Source organism: Balaenoptera borealis (assembly GCF_965194805.1).
Source record: "Balaenoptera borealis genome assembly, chromosome: 17".
NCBI lineage: Eukaryota > Metazoa > Chordata > Mammalia > Artiodactyla > Balaenopteridae > Balaenoptera > Balaenoptera borealis.
The window spans coordinates 13,803,253-13,821,012 of record NC_138876.1 but is presented as its reverse complement, the minus strand read 5'-3'; the positions used below and the strand labels follow the sequence as shown (position 1 = coordinate 13,821,012).

General features: G+C 39.9%; 1 protein-coding gene across 4 annotated transcripts in view; it reads right to left on the bottom strand.

The window, feature by feature from the left end:
* The window catches only part of LRATD2 (LRAT domain containing 2), a 590,601-nt gene that overhangs the window by 196,783 nt on the left and 376,058 nt on the right, over window positions 1–17,760 (bottom strand). For all 4 annotated transcript variants that reach the window (XR_014236256.1, XR_014236257.1, XR_014236258.1 and 1 more), the window contains one exon: window positions 3,895–3,951. The gene's annotated coding sequence lies outside the window, so the exon portion shown is untranslated. The remainder of the gene's footprint in view (window positions 1–3,894; window positions 3,952–17,760) is intronic.

The following is a 17,760-nucleotide window of genomic DNA, read 5'->3' as shown; positions in this document are numbered from 1 at the left end:
TTGAGTAAGGCAATCACTTTTTATTATATAACACCAAAGGCATGATCCATGAAAGAAATATTGATAAGCTGGAATTTCAATTTAAAACTTCTGCTCTATGAAAGACAATATTAAGAGAATGAGAAGAAAAACCAGACTAAGAGAAACATTTGCAAAAGACACTTCTGATAACGCACTGTTGTCCAATATGTACTTGTAACTCTTAAAACTCAACAATAAAAAAAAAAAACTACCCAATCAAAGATGGGCCAAAGGTCTTAACAGACATCTCACCAAAGAAGACATTCAGATGGCAAATATACACAAAAAAAGATGTTCTACATCTTATGTCGTTAGGGAAATGGAAATTAATACAACAATAAAATACCCACTACATACCTATTTGAATGACCAAAATCCAAAACACTGAAACACCAAATGCTGATGAGGATGTGAAGCAACAGGAACTATCTTTTATTACTGTTGGGAACGCAAAAGGGTACAGCTACTTTGGAAGACAAGTTGTCAGTTTCTTACAAAACTAAGCATCCTCTTATATGATGTAGGAATAGTGCTCCCTGGTACTTACTCAAAGGAGTTGAAAACGTACGTCCACACAAAAACTTGTACACAAATGTTTATGACAGCTTTGTTTATAATTTCCAAAAGTTGGAAATAACCAATATGCCTTTCTTTAGATGAACAGATAAATAAATGGTGGTGCATCCAGACAATGGTATATTATTCAGTACTGAAGAAACATGAACTATCAAATCATGAAAAGATATGGAGGAAACTTAAATGCATATTACAATGTGAAAGAAGCCAATCTGAAAAGGCTCCATACTATACAATTCCAACGATATGACATTCTGGAAAAGGCAAAATGATAAAGACAGTAAAACGATTAGAGGTTGCCAGGAGTTAAGGTTGGTGGGAGAAGATTTTTAGGGTAGTAAAAATACTTTGTATGATACTATAATCTTGGATACATGTCATTACACGTTTGTTCAAACCCATAGACTATATAACACCAACAGTGAACCCTAGGAAAACTATGAGCTTTGAATGATAATGATGTGTCAATGTAGGTTCATCAATTGCAACAAATATACCACTCTTGGGGGACATTGATAATGAGGGAGGCTATACACGTGCGAGAGCAAAGAGTATGTGGGACATCTCTGTATCTCCTTCTCAATTTTGCTGTGAACCTTAAACTGCTCTAAAAACTTATCTCAATTAAAAGAAGTATTATCCTTCATTAGTTCCCTATTCCAGATATAGATTAACCAGGGCCACATATGCTCTGAGATTGTTACCTTACTGTGAACTAGGTATGGGTCTTCTGTGGCTCCTGCTTAAGACTTTATTAGCCTTATAATCAGTTGGTGACACATTTTGACTTAAATAGTAAACTAATAATTAATCAAATTCCTTGGATCTTTTTTCCATTCCAACTCTAGTTAATTGAAGATTTCTCCTTCTCTATTTGTGCAATTGGTTATTTGAACTAAAACGAAGGACATGACATATGACTCAGCTAACTTTCATTTTTTTGGAGTCATCCTATTATTCCGATCTCTGAGGAACTTAGAAAATTGTTATTCTGTTTTGTTATAAAGCCATTATTTCTATTTTTTCTTCCTCATCCATTTTATGTCAACAGCAAATATGAGCCTCAACCAGATATCTATTTCTTTATTCAAATAATAGAAAATGATGGGTAAGAGACTGATGACAGTTTAATATGTTACCTCACTTAGTCCTGTCCAGAGCCATTTTCATTTAAATAATTTCATAAAAACAACACTTTAAAGATGAAGGAATGGATCTTTTATTAGAGTACTACCATCAACACAGTATAATAAGTCTATTTAGAACCCCAATTTTTTTTTCCAAAAGGGATTTAAGGTAACTTGTATAATACAGAGCAAGATGGAATAGGTTAAAATTAGGAGTAAAATAATAAAGAGAAACAAGGCAGGAGACCTAAGAATAGCAAGGATGAGACTTAATGTGCATATTATAAATATTTATGCTGAAAATATTATTTAGTAAGAGTTGGCAACCAAAAGGAAAATTTTAAAACCCTGCCTGTTACATAGTTCACGGTACTTACAAACTATAAATTGATCAGTTCTATTCTTATTGCTGGGAGCAGACGGGACTTTCTCCCCAGGATCCTCAAGAAGAGTACAATATGTGATGTAAAGATTGACGTGTTCAACAACACCTCTCAGTAGACTCAGTGATGAATACTGTGAGCAGTTTCTTACAGCAACCCTCAATCCAGTTTAATGGTCTCCCACCAAGACACAATTTAGTAAAAGGGCGAGGCAGTGAAAACAATGCCCTAAGGAACTGATTGGACACAGTCAAGTTCTGGCTTAAATTGATTGAGCCTAATCTGGGGGCATATTTCAGCCTGTTTAGTGGAATCCTGGGGGTGGCATATCCATCAGGCCATTCTTGGCTGTATCCCTCAGCAGAGCTTTGATAAATATTAGGCAGCAATGTGTTCCACATTACATTAGCTGGCGAACATTTGGAAGACAGTTTTATTCCATGTAGCCAGATAAAAACAGACCCACATGCCTGGTAGGTAACTGAGCTTGGGGCTGGGCTGACATGAGCCTTACTAGTCAATTTCTAGGAAGCCAACATGGTTGAGCAAAGTGGAATTGAATACCTTTGCTTTAAAACCTTATTTCCAGGAAAGTCTGTCCTGTTTCAGTAACAGGACAGTCCCAGGCTGTCCCCTGTTCAGAGGGGCATGGGCATTCATAGCACAGATGACATCATTAGGATGTCTTGGTAGTAATGGAGCAAATGGCACACCTCCAACTAGCAAAGATCCTTGTTCTATGTTGGACCATTTTATTAGCACAAGCCCTTTGATAGCATCAATTTCTTGGCATCCTGGGACTTTGATCTTTTTAGTTTTCTGGTGCCAAACAGTCTGCAGCTTTAATTTTCTCGCTTATATAGCTCAAAGTTTCTTATCTTTTGAGGCGAGGAAACTGCTGTCTCTGGCTCTCCCTGAGTGACCTTATCTTATCTCACAAGGTTTTAGACACACACACAGTGATAACCCCTTGTCTGGGCAGAGTGGTGGGAGGCATGGGGAGGAAGGGTTAGGCAGGGATGTGGTGCTCCTTCCCTTGCTCTGCATGGACACGTCCCTGGGGACCTTGCACCCTTGGGTAGGGTAGTCAGCACACTCAATCATACAATCTCAGGAAATGCCTCATAGCTGATTTCATCTAAAGACGGACGAGAAGGTGTTTTTAAGAGACTGACCAGTGACTTTGAAATCTCAAACCACTCCCCACAAATAGGCATCAACTCTGCCTAACAGGTAAAGAAAGATGGCGTTGATAAGTCTGGCAGGGTTACCTCTTACTAGTTGTGGGACTTCTCAGCTACTCTATTTTCTCAGTACTAAGTGGAGACAATGATACTTCTTCTCAGGATTGTTTTGAGGATTTAAGTCATTAACATACAAGTAAAATGCCCTCATGATATCGTGCCTGTCATTGTCTCTACTTATATCAAGGTATTTCATCAATTTTAACCGATCTCCTTTTTCCCTTTCATCTTGAATTTTTAAAATCAAGGTGAAACAAAATCTATATTTACTTTTCATATGTTAGTATTTTCTTTCCAAAAACTGTTTTTAATTGGTAGTATATCTTATAATCAATAGCTTCATAGAAATGAGGACTATTATAGAGATGGATAGTTAAATAGATAAAGATATCACTTTTCTTATTGTCTCAAACTACATTTATTTCTATAAAATTCATAATTAAATCATAAGTCCATAATTATATCAACAAAGGAAGCAGTGTGCTTTAGGGGAAAACAAGGACAAGCTTTGGAATTAGGCTAGATTTGAATATTGGTTCTTACCATTTGAGCAGTGAAAGTACTCCCTTGCTTAATCTCCTTGAGTCTCAATATTCTCACCTGTAAAATGGAGAAAATAATACATACTTAATAAGAGTTAAAATAGCATCTAGTTAGGGCTTGGCACATAGTAGGTATTCAGTGCATAAGTATATCTTTTCAGTTAGCAATGTGCTAAATTTTGTGGGGATCACAAAGATGAACAGAAGGAAAGAAAATTATAATTTTTGATTTTCTATTTTGTATTAGGCTCTGTGGTTGATATTCTATGTGTGCACATCTCAATTCTCCTGAAAACCTGTGGGGAAGTTTTTAATATTCCCATTTAACAGATTAAGAAATTATTTCTCAGAGAAGTTAAACACCTTATCCAGAGTCATTTCTTGCCCTGAAGGAGCTTGTATTCTAATTGGAGACATGAGTAACATGTATCTGAAGAGCAAAGAAGATGTACAGTATGAAAGAAGTATTATAAAGGCAGATATAGTACCTACAATTGAGTAAATACAGGTGATAAGCATCAAGAATTCAGAAGGAGAAATCTTCCTGGGTTAAAGTGTTTATCAACCAGGATAGGTTGCCTTATGCTGCAGTAACAAACGACTCACAAATTTCAGTGGTTAAAACAGCAAAGATTTAGTTTTAGCTCATGGCCCTCAAAGTCAGACACATCATAGCTGCTTAGGAAACCAGGTTGAAGTAGATACCATTGCCTTTGATATTGTTGGTAACTGCCAAAGTGATAAAAGAACTCCAGAGAGTCATAAAATTAATTAAATTAATTAAATGCTTGGCCATTGAATGCTGTGGTCCAGAGTCACTTCCAATTTCAAGTCATTGGACAGAACTAGTCATGTGACCTTTGCAAACTCAAGGGGGTCAGAAAGCCTAATTCCACTGTGTGCCTGAGAAGTGGGAGATCTGGAAATATTTGGTAAATGGCAGTAGTAATTAACACCATGTGATTCTTACAAGAGTCTAACATAATCTATTTTTTAGTGATTTTTACAAATCAACATTTTAAAAAATACTATATTTTCTAAATACTGAGACAGACTGGGACCTGGGACCCTTTGCTGCAGCGCTGCAATGCTTGCACCTGGACACACCTCTCTTTGAGCAACAAAATACAAAGAAACTATATGAGACTTAAAGTAACTGCCTGCATGCACAGTTGGGACAAATCCTGGACAAAAGACACAAAGAAACCAAAAAACCCAACTGCCACTTTTGAAGAGGCTGGAGCAAAAGCAGGGTACTGCTCAGGCCCTTGCACACACCACCACCTAAGGGGTGGGTAAACCACCTAAGCCACCGCTCCTGCCCTACCCCTGGACACACCCTTACTCTCACCCATATAAGGAACAACTCGCCCCCCTCTCAGTGAGTGAGCCAGCAAGGGAAACTGTTGTTTATTCTCCGTCCCCACTGCTACGGAACTGTTGGAGTTCTCGTTCCCAATAAAACCTTGCCTGAATTTCTTGTCTGACCTCTGATCAATTTCTATTATTAAGCAAGCCAAGAACCCTGGTCGGTAACAATAATAGTTTTGGTTAAAAACTGCACTACTCATAAGGATATGTCTGAATTTTCACATGTATGCGGGCCTATTACTTAAGTCCACTATCTACATACAGGAGATTACTTGTTTACAGTCATCACTGCTGATTTCTTTCAAACCTTTACTAAGCACCTGCCGGTAGAACCTGTACTTGTTGGTAGAAACTGTACCTATTCAAGCCTCTGCTTCTTATCTTCCCCTCTGAGCAGACATTACATCCCAGGTACTCGTTTATCCAAAAAAGATTTATTGAGTAGTTGCTGTTTACATAGCACATTTACAGGGCACCTTGGGAATGACAAATACACAATCATACTAGGACAACTTTTTAAGCATCTACCATCTATGTGGCTGCCTAGACCAGAAGCTAGAGAACCACCCTGTACTTCTCCCCCTTCCTTACTATATATGCCATTATATAGTTATCAAGCTCTGTTGACATCATATTTTTAAGACAATTGACTGCACATTGTAATCGCCTGGGATACTTTAAAAAATACTGATGTTAAGGTCCTATCTCAAGAGACTCTTATGTAATTGGTTTCGGAAAAGGCCTGATCATTGGGGTGGGGGGCTGTTTGTAAGCTTCCAACTGATTCTCATCTGCAATCAAGTTTGAGATACAAGAAGTCTCAGTTCTTTCTACTAATTTTCATTCCCACTGCCCACCTTTGGTGGAAGCCCTTCTAATCTCTAATGTGGATTAATTCAGCAATCTTCTCTCTGGTCTCCTTGCCTCAACCTGGATTAGGGGCCCCAGTGCCATGTTCTCATTATGCCCATGGCACTTACACGGTCTGCATTAATACTGCCTCTTTATCATCCCTTTGCTCTATTAGACTATGAGCATCTTGCAGGCAGCAGCTAAGGTTTATTATATGTCTAACTTGTAGTTCAGGATCTGGCACATAAAATGTGCTCAGTAAGTGTTTGCTGAATAATACAAATGAGTAAATGTTCAGCGAATCCTGGGCAGTAAATCAGTACAAAGATGAATAAGACAGAGGATCTCCATAAGAGCGTTCATAGTTTGGTGGGGTAAATGGACATGAAAACGCTTACAATGCCATATGAAAAAGGCCTATAACAGATGGAGAAGTTGTTTCTGAAGTATGGGAAATAAATAAGATAGCAGGAAACATTGCCAAAATAATCCTAATTGCTATACTGCTATCCCATGATTTGCTCCCAATAATCCCAATAATATTCACTAATATGCTATTTAAAATAAGAAAGGTGGAGAGGAATTAAGAATAGACTATAGGGGTGGTTTCATATTTCTAGTCTTTTAACACAGTCTTTCATGACTTGCTGTTTCCCAGAGTACTTTATTGACCATCTCTTTTGTATCTGTATGTCCAGAAGACCCTAGAACACCTACACATTTCCACAACCATCTGAAAAACCATATAGGTCAATGGCAAAATGCTTGTATACATTCTTCTCTGTATATATGATTGCATCTCAGCTCCAAATCACCCTTCCAGGCTCTGTTCTGCGATGCAGAGTTGAAACTGCAAACTCAGTGTTCCCTTTGCCAGCTGTCTTCCTTTTAGGTTCTGCCAGTAGGGGGCACTACAGAGAGCTGGAAAGGCAGAAGTTTGGAGACAAGGAACTTGATTCTCCTTGCCCAGCTTGCCTTGCCTGTTACTATTACCATGGCAACAGTGACCTTAACTCTTGCAGCATTAGTTGGCTTGACTTCTTTTTCACACCCTGAACCAGTCCTCAGTGGTTCTTCCAACTGTTCAGCTATCTGTCCCACGGAAGGATCCTGATTGGCTGCTGGGGTCATGTGCCCATCCCTTAGGCCAATCACAAACTGACTTGCAGAGAGAATCAGTTCTATGATTGGCAGGGCCTCTGGACATGCCCACCACTGTGGCCAGGAACCAGGTTTGCCTGTTATTGGAAGAAGGGTCATGGGAAGGGGTACTGGAGCACCAAAAATATAAGCTACCACAATTGACAATAAGGTTAAACGGGGAAAATAATTTTCAACTTCTGAGGAGTCTTAGATATTGAGTAAGCTATTAGTCCTACAGTAGCCTCCCACAGAGCTGCAGGCTCCTCTTGCTGACACTCCATTTTATTGCCATACCATATCACTAGTGGATCCCAGACATACCTGAATTGACACAGGTGACAGAGCCTAACGTCCTGCTGGGGTCTGATACACAGAGGCATGTTTAACATGCTAAGGGAACAAAGAGTCATGAATAAATAATTGCTTGCTGGAGTCCAGAAAGGATTTAAAGATGTCATTTGAACTGGATCCTAAAAAATCAGTAGGTGTTTAGCAGGCGAGGAATGGGAAACAGGAGTGTAGAGGATATTCTGGGTTATGAAAATAGCAAGTGCAGAGAGGAATGGAGGCATGAAAAGGCATAATGGGTTTTGGAGAATCATTTCATGTGACTGAGCATGTATGGGGGTGGGGGTGTGATATGTCTGGAAAGACAGATTGTGGACAGATTGTGATGAGCCTGGGATGCCATCAATTCTCTTGGAAAACATCTGCTTCCCATGTGCTGGCCAAAGCGACAACCATTTTCACACATACTGTATGATGGGGCTCCCTGTTACATATGCCTGGAATCAGTTTGCTTCAAAGGGTGCATTCCAATGAGATGATACCTGGGAGGTGAAGACGGTAGGAATTCAAACGATGTTTTCAAATTTGTTACCTGAGCACATTTCAGATTTCAGTACAATATCTTCAAGCTGTTGCAAAGTACAGAGAGTTTTTCATCCTCTGCATTTCTGCACCTGCATGTTTCCTCACCCACCGCTGGGTCACACTCTGTGTAGGTTCAGAAACGGAAGTAGAAAGTTGGGCTGGGAAATCAGGTAAGAGAACAAATCTACCTGAGGCTGACTCACCTCAAATATGTAAACAAAGTTTAGCTGCAATGGAGCTGTTGAAGTACAAATAGCTGTAGGCATTGGAACCATATAACAAGGCTAAAAATGATGCTGGGACATATACATTATTTCCAACTAAAAAATAAAGGACAAGGCAGAGAAAAAAATCAGGGATTTAGAAATGTGTTTGGGAAATTCATCATGACCTTCACACTGCTCCATATCTTTCTGAACCCACTGACAACTGATTTCCACAGGCTGGATTTAAAACTGTTTATGATTATCTTCACCCAGCTTTTGAGATTAATTAATTATACCTTTGCCTGGTAGTGCCACGAGTATGGGAAGCAGAAACAGGGGGAGGTGATGATGATTAAGAGCTATTTGAAAACTCAAAATTGCCAGAAATAAATGTTGCAGGGAAGGCAAGGGTGACTTGGAAATAGTTGTGACCTGAGGACTTGGTGGGCTTGGCTACTTGCAAACTGTAGGATCGGTAGCAGAGTGACCAACTCATTCTGGTTTGCTCTGGACTTTTCTGGTTTTAAAATGGAAAGTCCCACTTTCACTGTGCTCCCAGTCCCAGGAAAACAGAAGAGCTGGTCACCCTAAGGAAGACCGGTGATCTAGCTGACCATAATTCAATAAGCCAGGTGAGGCAGGCCAGTGGTTTGGGAAGAGTGAGGGCTGCCCCCAGGAAACTGTGTAAATATGTGAGGGTCAGCCTAAATTGGAGGGCACAGAGGCTAGACTGTGGACAGTCACCTCCAATCAAACCCATAATTTGAAGATTGACCAAATCATTTACTCTTTATCCAGATACTGAGAAATATCAAGTCATTGTAGGTTAAAAAGTTTTAACACTTTTATAAATTTGATATATTTTTAGGAAGTGTGTATCTTGGGAGCAAAACTCTATAATAACGTTAATGAGAAGCGAAGCAACACAAATCTGTTTTCATCACTGTTAACATAGCTTAAATCACAACACAGGAGGAAACAGCTGCTCTGGAAGGCAGCCTAGGAGCAGATCAGCAGAAGCTGATTATCTGCTAATGAGCAGGTTTTAGTGGTGAGCCCTGGTGGAAAACCTACCAGACTCAATCCTGAAAGCCATCCACAGAACAGGAGGTGTGTGTGAATCATTTGATTGATGTGAAAAAAACTCAAAACAGATTCTTCCCAGCACTCTACAGGCTGTCATACCTCACTGCCTTCTTTTCTGTTTATGTTAAGGAGATAGGATACTTCAGTAAGTAAATGTGTGTAGTATTTAATTAAACTCGCTGCTGGGCTCCATGCGTGAGGCTGGTCCTCATTCAGGGATTATTGGACTGCTGCATCCTGCCTTCTCACTTATTTCCCTTCCTTCTGGTGCTTCTACCTCCAGCTCAATACCAGCAGGAGCTGTGGAGCACCAGGGTAAATGCTTTAGTATTATATTATCTTATTGTATCCTTATCTTATTCTTTAGATAAGGAAACCGAGGCTCAGAGAACTTAAGTCACTTTTCTAAGGTCTTCTAGCTTGGAGAACTATGATTTAAACTCAGGTTCTGGGTGACTCCATAGCCAATGCTTATGACCACTTATGTAATAGAACATAAATGTATTTAGCAAAAACGAACTATGGTATGCAGCAGTGGTTCTCAAAATTTGTCCTCAGACCAGTACCATTAGCATTACCTGGGAACTTGTTAGAAATGCACATTTTCAGGCCCTACCACAGACTCACTGAATCAGAATTGTTGGGAATGGGCCTTAGGAAGCCCTCTGAGTGATTCAGATGGACACCAAAGTTTATGAACCACTAGTATGTAGGCTGTATGCTGGGCACTAAGGATTTAAAAAGAAAAAATTAGGTTCCCTGACATCCGGGAGTCAGAGTCTAACAGAGGAGGCAAGTATAGAAAGACCATCATAATCGCACTTATTAGTGCACTATAAGTACAGTGAGAAAGTATGCATAGAAAATTAGGAAAGTAAAGATAAGGATAACTAACCTGGATGGAGCAGGAAAAGCTTTTGGGAAAAGCGGTTCTTGGACAGACTCTGAAGGCATGAGAAGGCTCTGGTCACAGTGACAAGAAGGAGAGAGTATTCTAGGCAAGGGGACAGCATAGATAAAAGAAATAGATGACAGGCACCTGTGAAAAGCAGTTACTCTGGGGATGCTAGCATGCGCGATGGGACGGAGGAGGCAGCGATGAGTCCACGCAGTGGGCAGTGAGTGGGAGGCCCTCTGCCATTCTGCAGCCCCACCCACCCCCCGCCTGTCGAAGCTCGGGAGACTGGCTCCTTGAAGCCTTGGCTTGGAGACTTTATCCATGACATTTATGACTGCCCTATGGTCCCAGATGAGGGGCACCATATCACAAAGGCTTGTTCTTCATAAGCTACTGAGCCCCCAGTAATTAGTGCATATTATTTATACCCCACACTCTTTTCTCCTCCCTTCTTATGAAGTCCCCCATGCCACAGCCATCAGCTAGAAGACGTCAAGCTGTCCGGTGGACAGTGTTGTTTGACACAGACTCAGTAGCTAGCGATGTCACTTATGGTTTATATCATGAATTCTTACTCAATTCTTTGTTTCCTCACATCACCTATCACTGAATAATATGCTCACATCATAGGACTTCAGTCTGTATTTCCAGATCAGTATTTTGACATGGACATGGGCTATATTTGAACACTTAAAATAAAATAATGGTGCTACATTCATGTCGGCATAGCAGAAAGAATGTGAGACTGGGAATGAAAGAGGCCAGGGTTCTAGCCCCAACTCTGTACTTTCCAGCTGTGTCCATTAAATCACATTTGAAGGTCCATTTATTTAAGCTTGTGAAGCCTTAATTTTTATTATCTGTAATGTTGGGTTGCTGTAGAATTAAATGGTATAATATTGGTGCCTGGAACTCAGTAGATGGTATTCCTTTCTTTATCTTTATGTATATCCAACTTGCAGTATTGAAGACATTGCCTCTTCAAAATGCCCAATATCAAGACTGGGCAGTGTTTTCCTTTCTCTTTTTCTAGATATTCTGTCTCTGTGGATTTTCTGTGTTCTCTCCTACCCAAACCTTGGGGTACAACCAGGGCTAAGTTGTTAAACCTGTATGGGCTTCAGTCTTCTCTCTGGTAAGATAGAGTGACTGACCTTTGTAAATAGTTTTTCAAACTACTTTTCATCCAGGACCCTTTGTTCAAGTAAAATCTGAGCAGTTTTGAGAAGATGGAAGCAACTTCCTCACTGGCAGCTAATCTCTGCTCACTTCCCCCAAGTATTACAATCAGATGCCTGTACCTTGAGAAAATGAGAGCTCTACAGGGATTGTGGTGCCTTATCTTCTGTCCCCAAACTAGCTCCACCTCTGCTTTCTCCATCTTAGTTGATGATAAACCAAAATTTCTGTTGCTCAGGTCAAAATCTTGATGTTATCTTTGACTTGTCTGTCTCACATCCCAAATTTTTTTTTTTTTTTACAGGAAATTCTGTTTACCTTACTTAAAAACTATATCGAGAATATGTTTTCTTCGCACCATTTCTACTGTCACCACCAGCTCAGCTGGCATTATCTCTTGCCTAAGTAACTACAGTAGCATCAAATTGGTCTCTGCTTCCCCAAGCAGTCACAGTGATATTACTAAAACAAGTCAAATCAGGTCACTCCTCTGCTCAGAGCTCTGCACTGGCCCCTGTTTTACTCAGATTACAATTCAGAGCCCCTCACCCAGCTGGTTCCTCATACGCTAGTCCCCTTTTCTTCTCTGGCTTCATTTCTCCCACACCTCCATCAGCTGCAGCCACAGTAGGCTCTTTGTTGGTCTCAACTCGCCAGGCTCACTCCTGCATTTGTGCCCTTGCCATGGCTGTTCCCTCTGCTTGAAGGCACTTCCCCAGATGCTATGCATGGAATCATGTTCCCTCAAAAATCATATGTTAAAGCCCTAACCCCCAGTATGACTGTATCAGGAGATAGGGTCTTCAAGAAGTAATTAAGGTGAAATAAGTTTGTCAGGGCAGGACCCTAATCCGATAGAACTGTGGCCTTAGAAAGAACTCTCTCTGCCAAGAGAGGACACAATGAGAAGGCAGCCATGTGCAAACCAGGAAGAGAGTCCTCAACAGAAACTGAATTGGCTGATACCTTGATCTTGGACCTCCCAGCCTCCAGAACTGTGAGAAATAAATTTCTGTTGTTTAAACAACCCACACTATGGTATTTTGTTATGGTAGCCTGAGCAGACTAAGACACCAGATCGCCACAAGGCTAACTTCCCCACTCCTTCACCTTGTTCTCAAATGTCATCTCTTCAAAGAATCCCATCACAACATTCTATTAACATTGTGATACTAGAATTCCCAGTTTCCCTTCCTCTGCTGTTATTCCTCGTTCAAAGAATGCATCATTTTCTAACCCGTGATGTAATTCACATATTATGGCTACAGTTTATTGTCGGGCTATGCTGCTAGGAGGTATATTCCTTGAGAGATCTCTTTTTTTGCTCCCAGCTATGTCCCAAGAGCCTAGAACAGTGCCCAGCACATCGTAGGTGCTCACTAAATATGTGTAAAGCAAGTGAATAAATGGAATAATAACTATAATATTTCTTAGCTGTATGAGCTTGGCAAGTGGGTGACCTATGTAAGCTTTATCTCTAACTTCAGTTGATTGCTACAAGAATTAAATAAGTAAAATTTGAGTAAAGACAGAGGAACTGCTTGTCTTGTTCATCATCATATGCCAGTGTCTGAGACATAATAGTTCTCAGAACAAGAGTTAGGTGCTTAATGCAATGCTTGACAAATAGTAAGGGCTCATCAAGTAATGATTATGATTTTGGCTGAACGAAATGCCTGCTTTTAATCATAGTCTTTATCTTAGTCTTGAGAGCTGGCCTGGATTAATGAAGAAAAATCCTAAAAGTCTTCCTATTCTCTTTGCACTCAGGCTTTCAGCACCAGCCACACTTGACTTTGCTGAGTACCAAATGTATTTTCCTGCATCCTGTTCCAGTGCCTTTTACAATGTTGTACTTGTGACCTGGAATGTTCATCTTTTCTCATGCTCCACCTGACAAAAACTCCCGTTGTGTATATCTGTCTGATTCCTATTCAACTTCCAGAGCTTAGCTCAAACATCACTTCACAGGAAACTTTCCCTAACTCTCCAGAGTGGGTCAGGGCTTTTCATAATCTGATTAGTAGCACCCTGTACTTTTTAGGAGGGTTATATCCAAATTGCCTGGCACAGTGTCTAGTATTCAGTAGTTGTTCAACAAATATGTGTTGCATGGATAAAGGGCATTATTTATGACCAGATACTTGATATCCATAATTTAATTTGATATTTTATGGTAGGCATTCAAATTATCTCTAATACACAATAAAGCAGGCTCAAAGAGGTTGAACAACTCCCCCAAACTCACATAGCTAATAAGTTGTAGAGTCAAGATTTGAACTCAGTTCTCTTACGCTCAAGAAAAATTACCCTTCCCACTGCAAAGGAATTGCTCCTGAGATTCCTCAAGCCAGCTTCCCAATTCCTTTCCTTTAGTGAATGTAAAAAAGTCAAAACATGTCCTCACCTGACTGACTCTTTGCCCCCAACGTTCCCTACATCCCCAGTGATCCCAGGTCTCCTAATGCCATTCCAGAAGGTCCATGATCCTGGCCAGCTATCTCCCTCTTCAAGGTTTACCCCTCATTTTTAGGATATCTATCCATATAATGTGTTCAGTACTAAACTTCCTCATCTCATTAAATGGCACCATCATCAAGCTAATAACAGAGAAGACATCCTCCATTCCTTCTTTACTTCACTGTCCCAAACAATCCATATGTAATATTTTCTGTGCTGCTACCAGGTATGTCTCAAGTCCATCATTTTTCTCCACTACTCATAATGTCCAAACTGTGTCCTCTCACAGCTTCTAATCCTTTCCAACATATTTTTTTCTATCAGTCAGGAAACAGAAACTATGCATTCCAGGAACAAAGGGTTTAACATAGAGTAGGGGCTTATGAGATTGTTGAAACAGCTGCAGAGTGGGGGCAGATGCCAGAGAAACTGATGCTGAAGGTCTGAGAAGACAACGCTGAAGATCAAGGCCTGCAGTACCAAATCTGGTGGGTTTTCAAAGCTTGCCTGGAAGTTGCCATCATTCTCAGAATGTCTGAGAAGCTCCCCAACAGGTTTCGTCAATAGCCATGAAGCGAGTAATTTTCGGGACTTGGCTGGGAAGTTCTGTGATGCTCACATGTGCACATTCATCTGGCTGCTATCACCTCTAGAGAACAAAGCTTCCAATTCACTTCCACTTTCCAGGTATCACAGATGTTGCATTCCTTGACAAAAGCTAGCCCAGGACGAAACATAGGAGGTGATTCTGAGAAGCAGAATTGCCAGCCTTAGAAGGACATGGTGGTGGCACTCAGTTGACAACAGACAGCCTGCCCCACCATTTGCTACACAGCAGCCAAATTATCTTTAAACCCTAAAAACAGAATATTTTATAACCGTGCTTAAAATAATCCAGTGGCTTCCTCTTAGGATAAAACCCAAACTTGCCCCCATGACCTACAAAGCTTACTTGATTTTTATCCTGCTACCTCTTCAATTTCATCTCATTCCAGCCTTCACTTTAACCATTATATTCATTGGTTTTCATTCTGTTTCTTCAACATGCCAAACAGTTTCTCACCTTAGAATTCTTATATTCTTATATTTACTCTCCCTTCTGTCCAGAATATCTTCCTCCTTGATTTTCACATTCCTTTTATCTCAACACTTTATCTAAAGAGTCCTTTCCAAGTTCTCCCTGTTGCCTCCTTATTTCTTTCAGTGCATTTATTGTAATCTGCTTTTATCTTGTCTATTTGTTTAGTTATTATCTGCTACACTCCTTGGAATGAAAGCTCAGTGAAAGGAAGTACCATATTATCAGGGGGCTAGTTCTCGGCCCTGATTTAGCTATCAGTTAGATGTTCAGTTTTAGAACATTGCTCATTGTAGGCTGAGTTCATTGCCTCAAAAAATCAGAGAACATCAGTTTCTTTGGTGCCCAAGAGCCTGCATTGTACCAACCTTACTAGAAGTGCAAGAAAGGTAAGGACAAGGTCTCTCAGTGCAATGCTTAAACAGTTTCAGTACATCCCAATTAAAGTATCCTAATGCAACCTGAACTCTGAAGCTTTCTGCTATGGATGGTCTACAACCCCGCTCTCCTTTCATCCCTTGGAATAGCCAGAAATCTCATATTACTTTGATTAATTATAACTTTACCTCCTTTCCAAATCTGTCAAAATCTTCTTCATTAATCAGCACCCAATATAAATACACTCAGATTCATTTATTTCTTTTCTGTGCTTCTACAGCTCTTGGTTATTATTCCCATTATAATACTTACCACCAATTAATTGATTACTTTGTATATGCAATTGACGCCTCCACTAAATTATGTGTTACTTGAGAGCAGAGATTCTGTCTGGCTCATCTTTTATCTCCAATGGCGGGTGTGGAGAAGGCACTCAGGAAACATTTATTGAATTGCATTGAATTCCTTCCGAAAGCAAAGTGCTGGGTAAATCCCACTTAATTACAGGATCCTGGAGACACCTTAGCTAAACTGCTTATAGATCCATAATGCAGAATGCTAACTTTCTCCCCTGATTAATGGTGTTTTCCAACCATTCATCTCATCTTTCTATTTATCCCTTGCTGTACTGTGTTCTCTTGACTTCCACATTATGCAGAGTGCATGCTACCTTGTTGTGTTCCCAGTGAATTCTCATAAATAGGACATACCTCACCAGTTTCTGGCTTCCCGGAACTAACCCTTTTCTGCAAACCTGATGGGCTGTATCACATTCAAATATTTGTATGAACACATCATTCACCTGTCCCTTCAAAGTCTAATTGGTACTAATTAGCAAATAAATCAAACTGAATTTTCCATTAAACATGCTTTCATCAGTGTCAGTATTTACTTGTTTGCATTTAGTAGAGGAAAACAGGAAGAAGAAACATTAGCAACTATCTTTCCTCTTGTTTAAGATGAAAATAAATAAGCATTTGTTAACATGGAGGGGGAAGTGTTTTTTAAATTTTTAAAATAATAACATATCCTGATGTTGTATGAAGGGAAGAACCCAAGACTGAAAGTAGGAGATAATACTAACATAGCTACTAACTATTAAATATTATGTGCCAGACAATATAATAAATTATTTTTGAGCCCACAATATTGCATGGCAAGTGATTTTCTCCATTTTCCAGACTAGGAAAATGATTTTTATAAGAATTAAATAACTTGACCAAACTCACAGAGATAATGTGTAAACTAGGTAAACTAGGCCTTAAATCTTGGTCAGTCTGACTTCAAAGTTCAAGCTTTATTTCCTTCTCTCCGCAGCATTCTGGACCTCATTTGGCCTTACAATGGATTGTGTTTTGGATAGCAATTCTTTATCTCACCCTGTTTTCATACTCTAGTCCCTTGACTTTGGGCTAAACTGTGAAACTGGCTTTGGCCAATAGAATTAGGTAGGAGTTCTAGTTCTAAGCCTGGGCCCTAAGAAGCTCACATACTTCTGCTTACTCTCTTGTTCCTCTCCTATAGACATGAGAACAATGTGCCTGGACTATCCCGTTGGTCTCAGGAGAGAATGAGGAGAGACGTATGGAGCAGAACCACCCTTAGCTGGGCCCAGTCATAATCATCCAACCTCCAGAAAGCTAAATGCATGCGAGTGAACCCATCCAAGGAAAGCAGAACAGCCCAGCTGAGCCCAGCCGAGATCAACTAAACCCCAGTAAGCCATACACAGGTAGATGAGCCCAGACAAGAGTAGCAGAACAGGCTAGAAGAGTCTCAATTTCTAGCTAATCCATATACTCAGGACAAATGAGGAATGATTGTCATTTTAACGACTGAATTTTTGGGTTGTTTCTTTCACAGTAATAGTTCATTGATACAACCACTAATTAGCTCTACAAATTTCCTTAATAATAATGCTTACCACCATTTATTAAGAACTTACTATATAAGATACAGTGCTAAACACTTTATATCATCACTCCCTTAAATCTTTCTCAAAACCCTCTAAGGTTTTCACAGATGAGATGAATGAGACAAATGGAGATGAAATAACTTAAGTTCACATAGCTTGTATGTGGCAGAGGTGAGATGCAAACAAGTTTATCTGGGTCCAAAGTTGTACTCTTTCTGTTATACCAATACGGCTTCATTCATAATCTAGAACCCCTTTGGAAAATAGTCAGCTGTGTAAATGTGACTTCCACTTAATTTCTCTGGGTCCATTTTCTTCAACTAGAAGGACCTAACTAGATAATATCTGTTTTTCCTCTTACCTTCTACAGATCTATGTTCCTACATACAAAAGTTATTTGAGGCAAGTTTGACTTAAAGCACATCCGG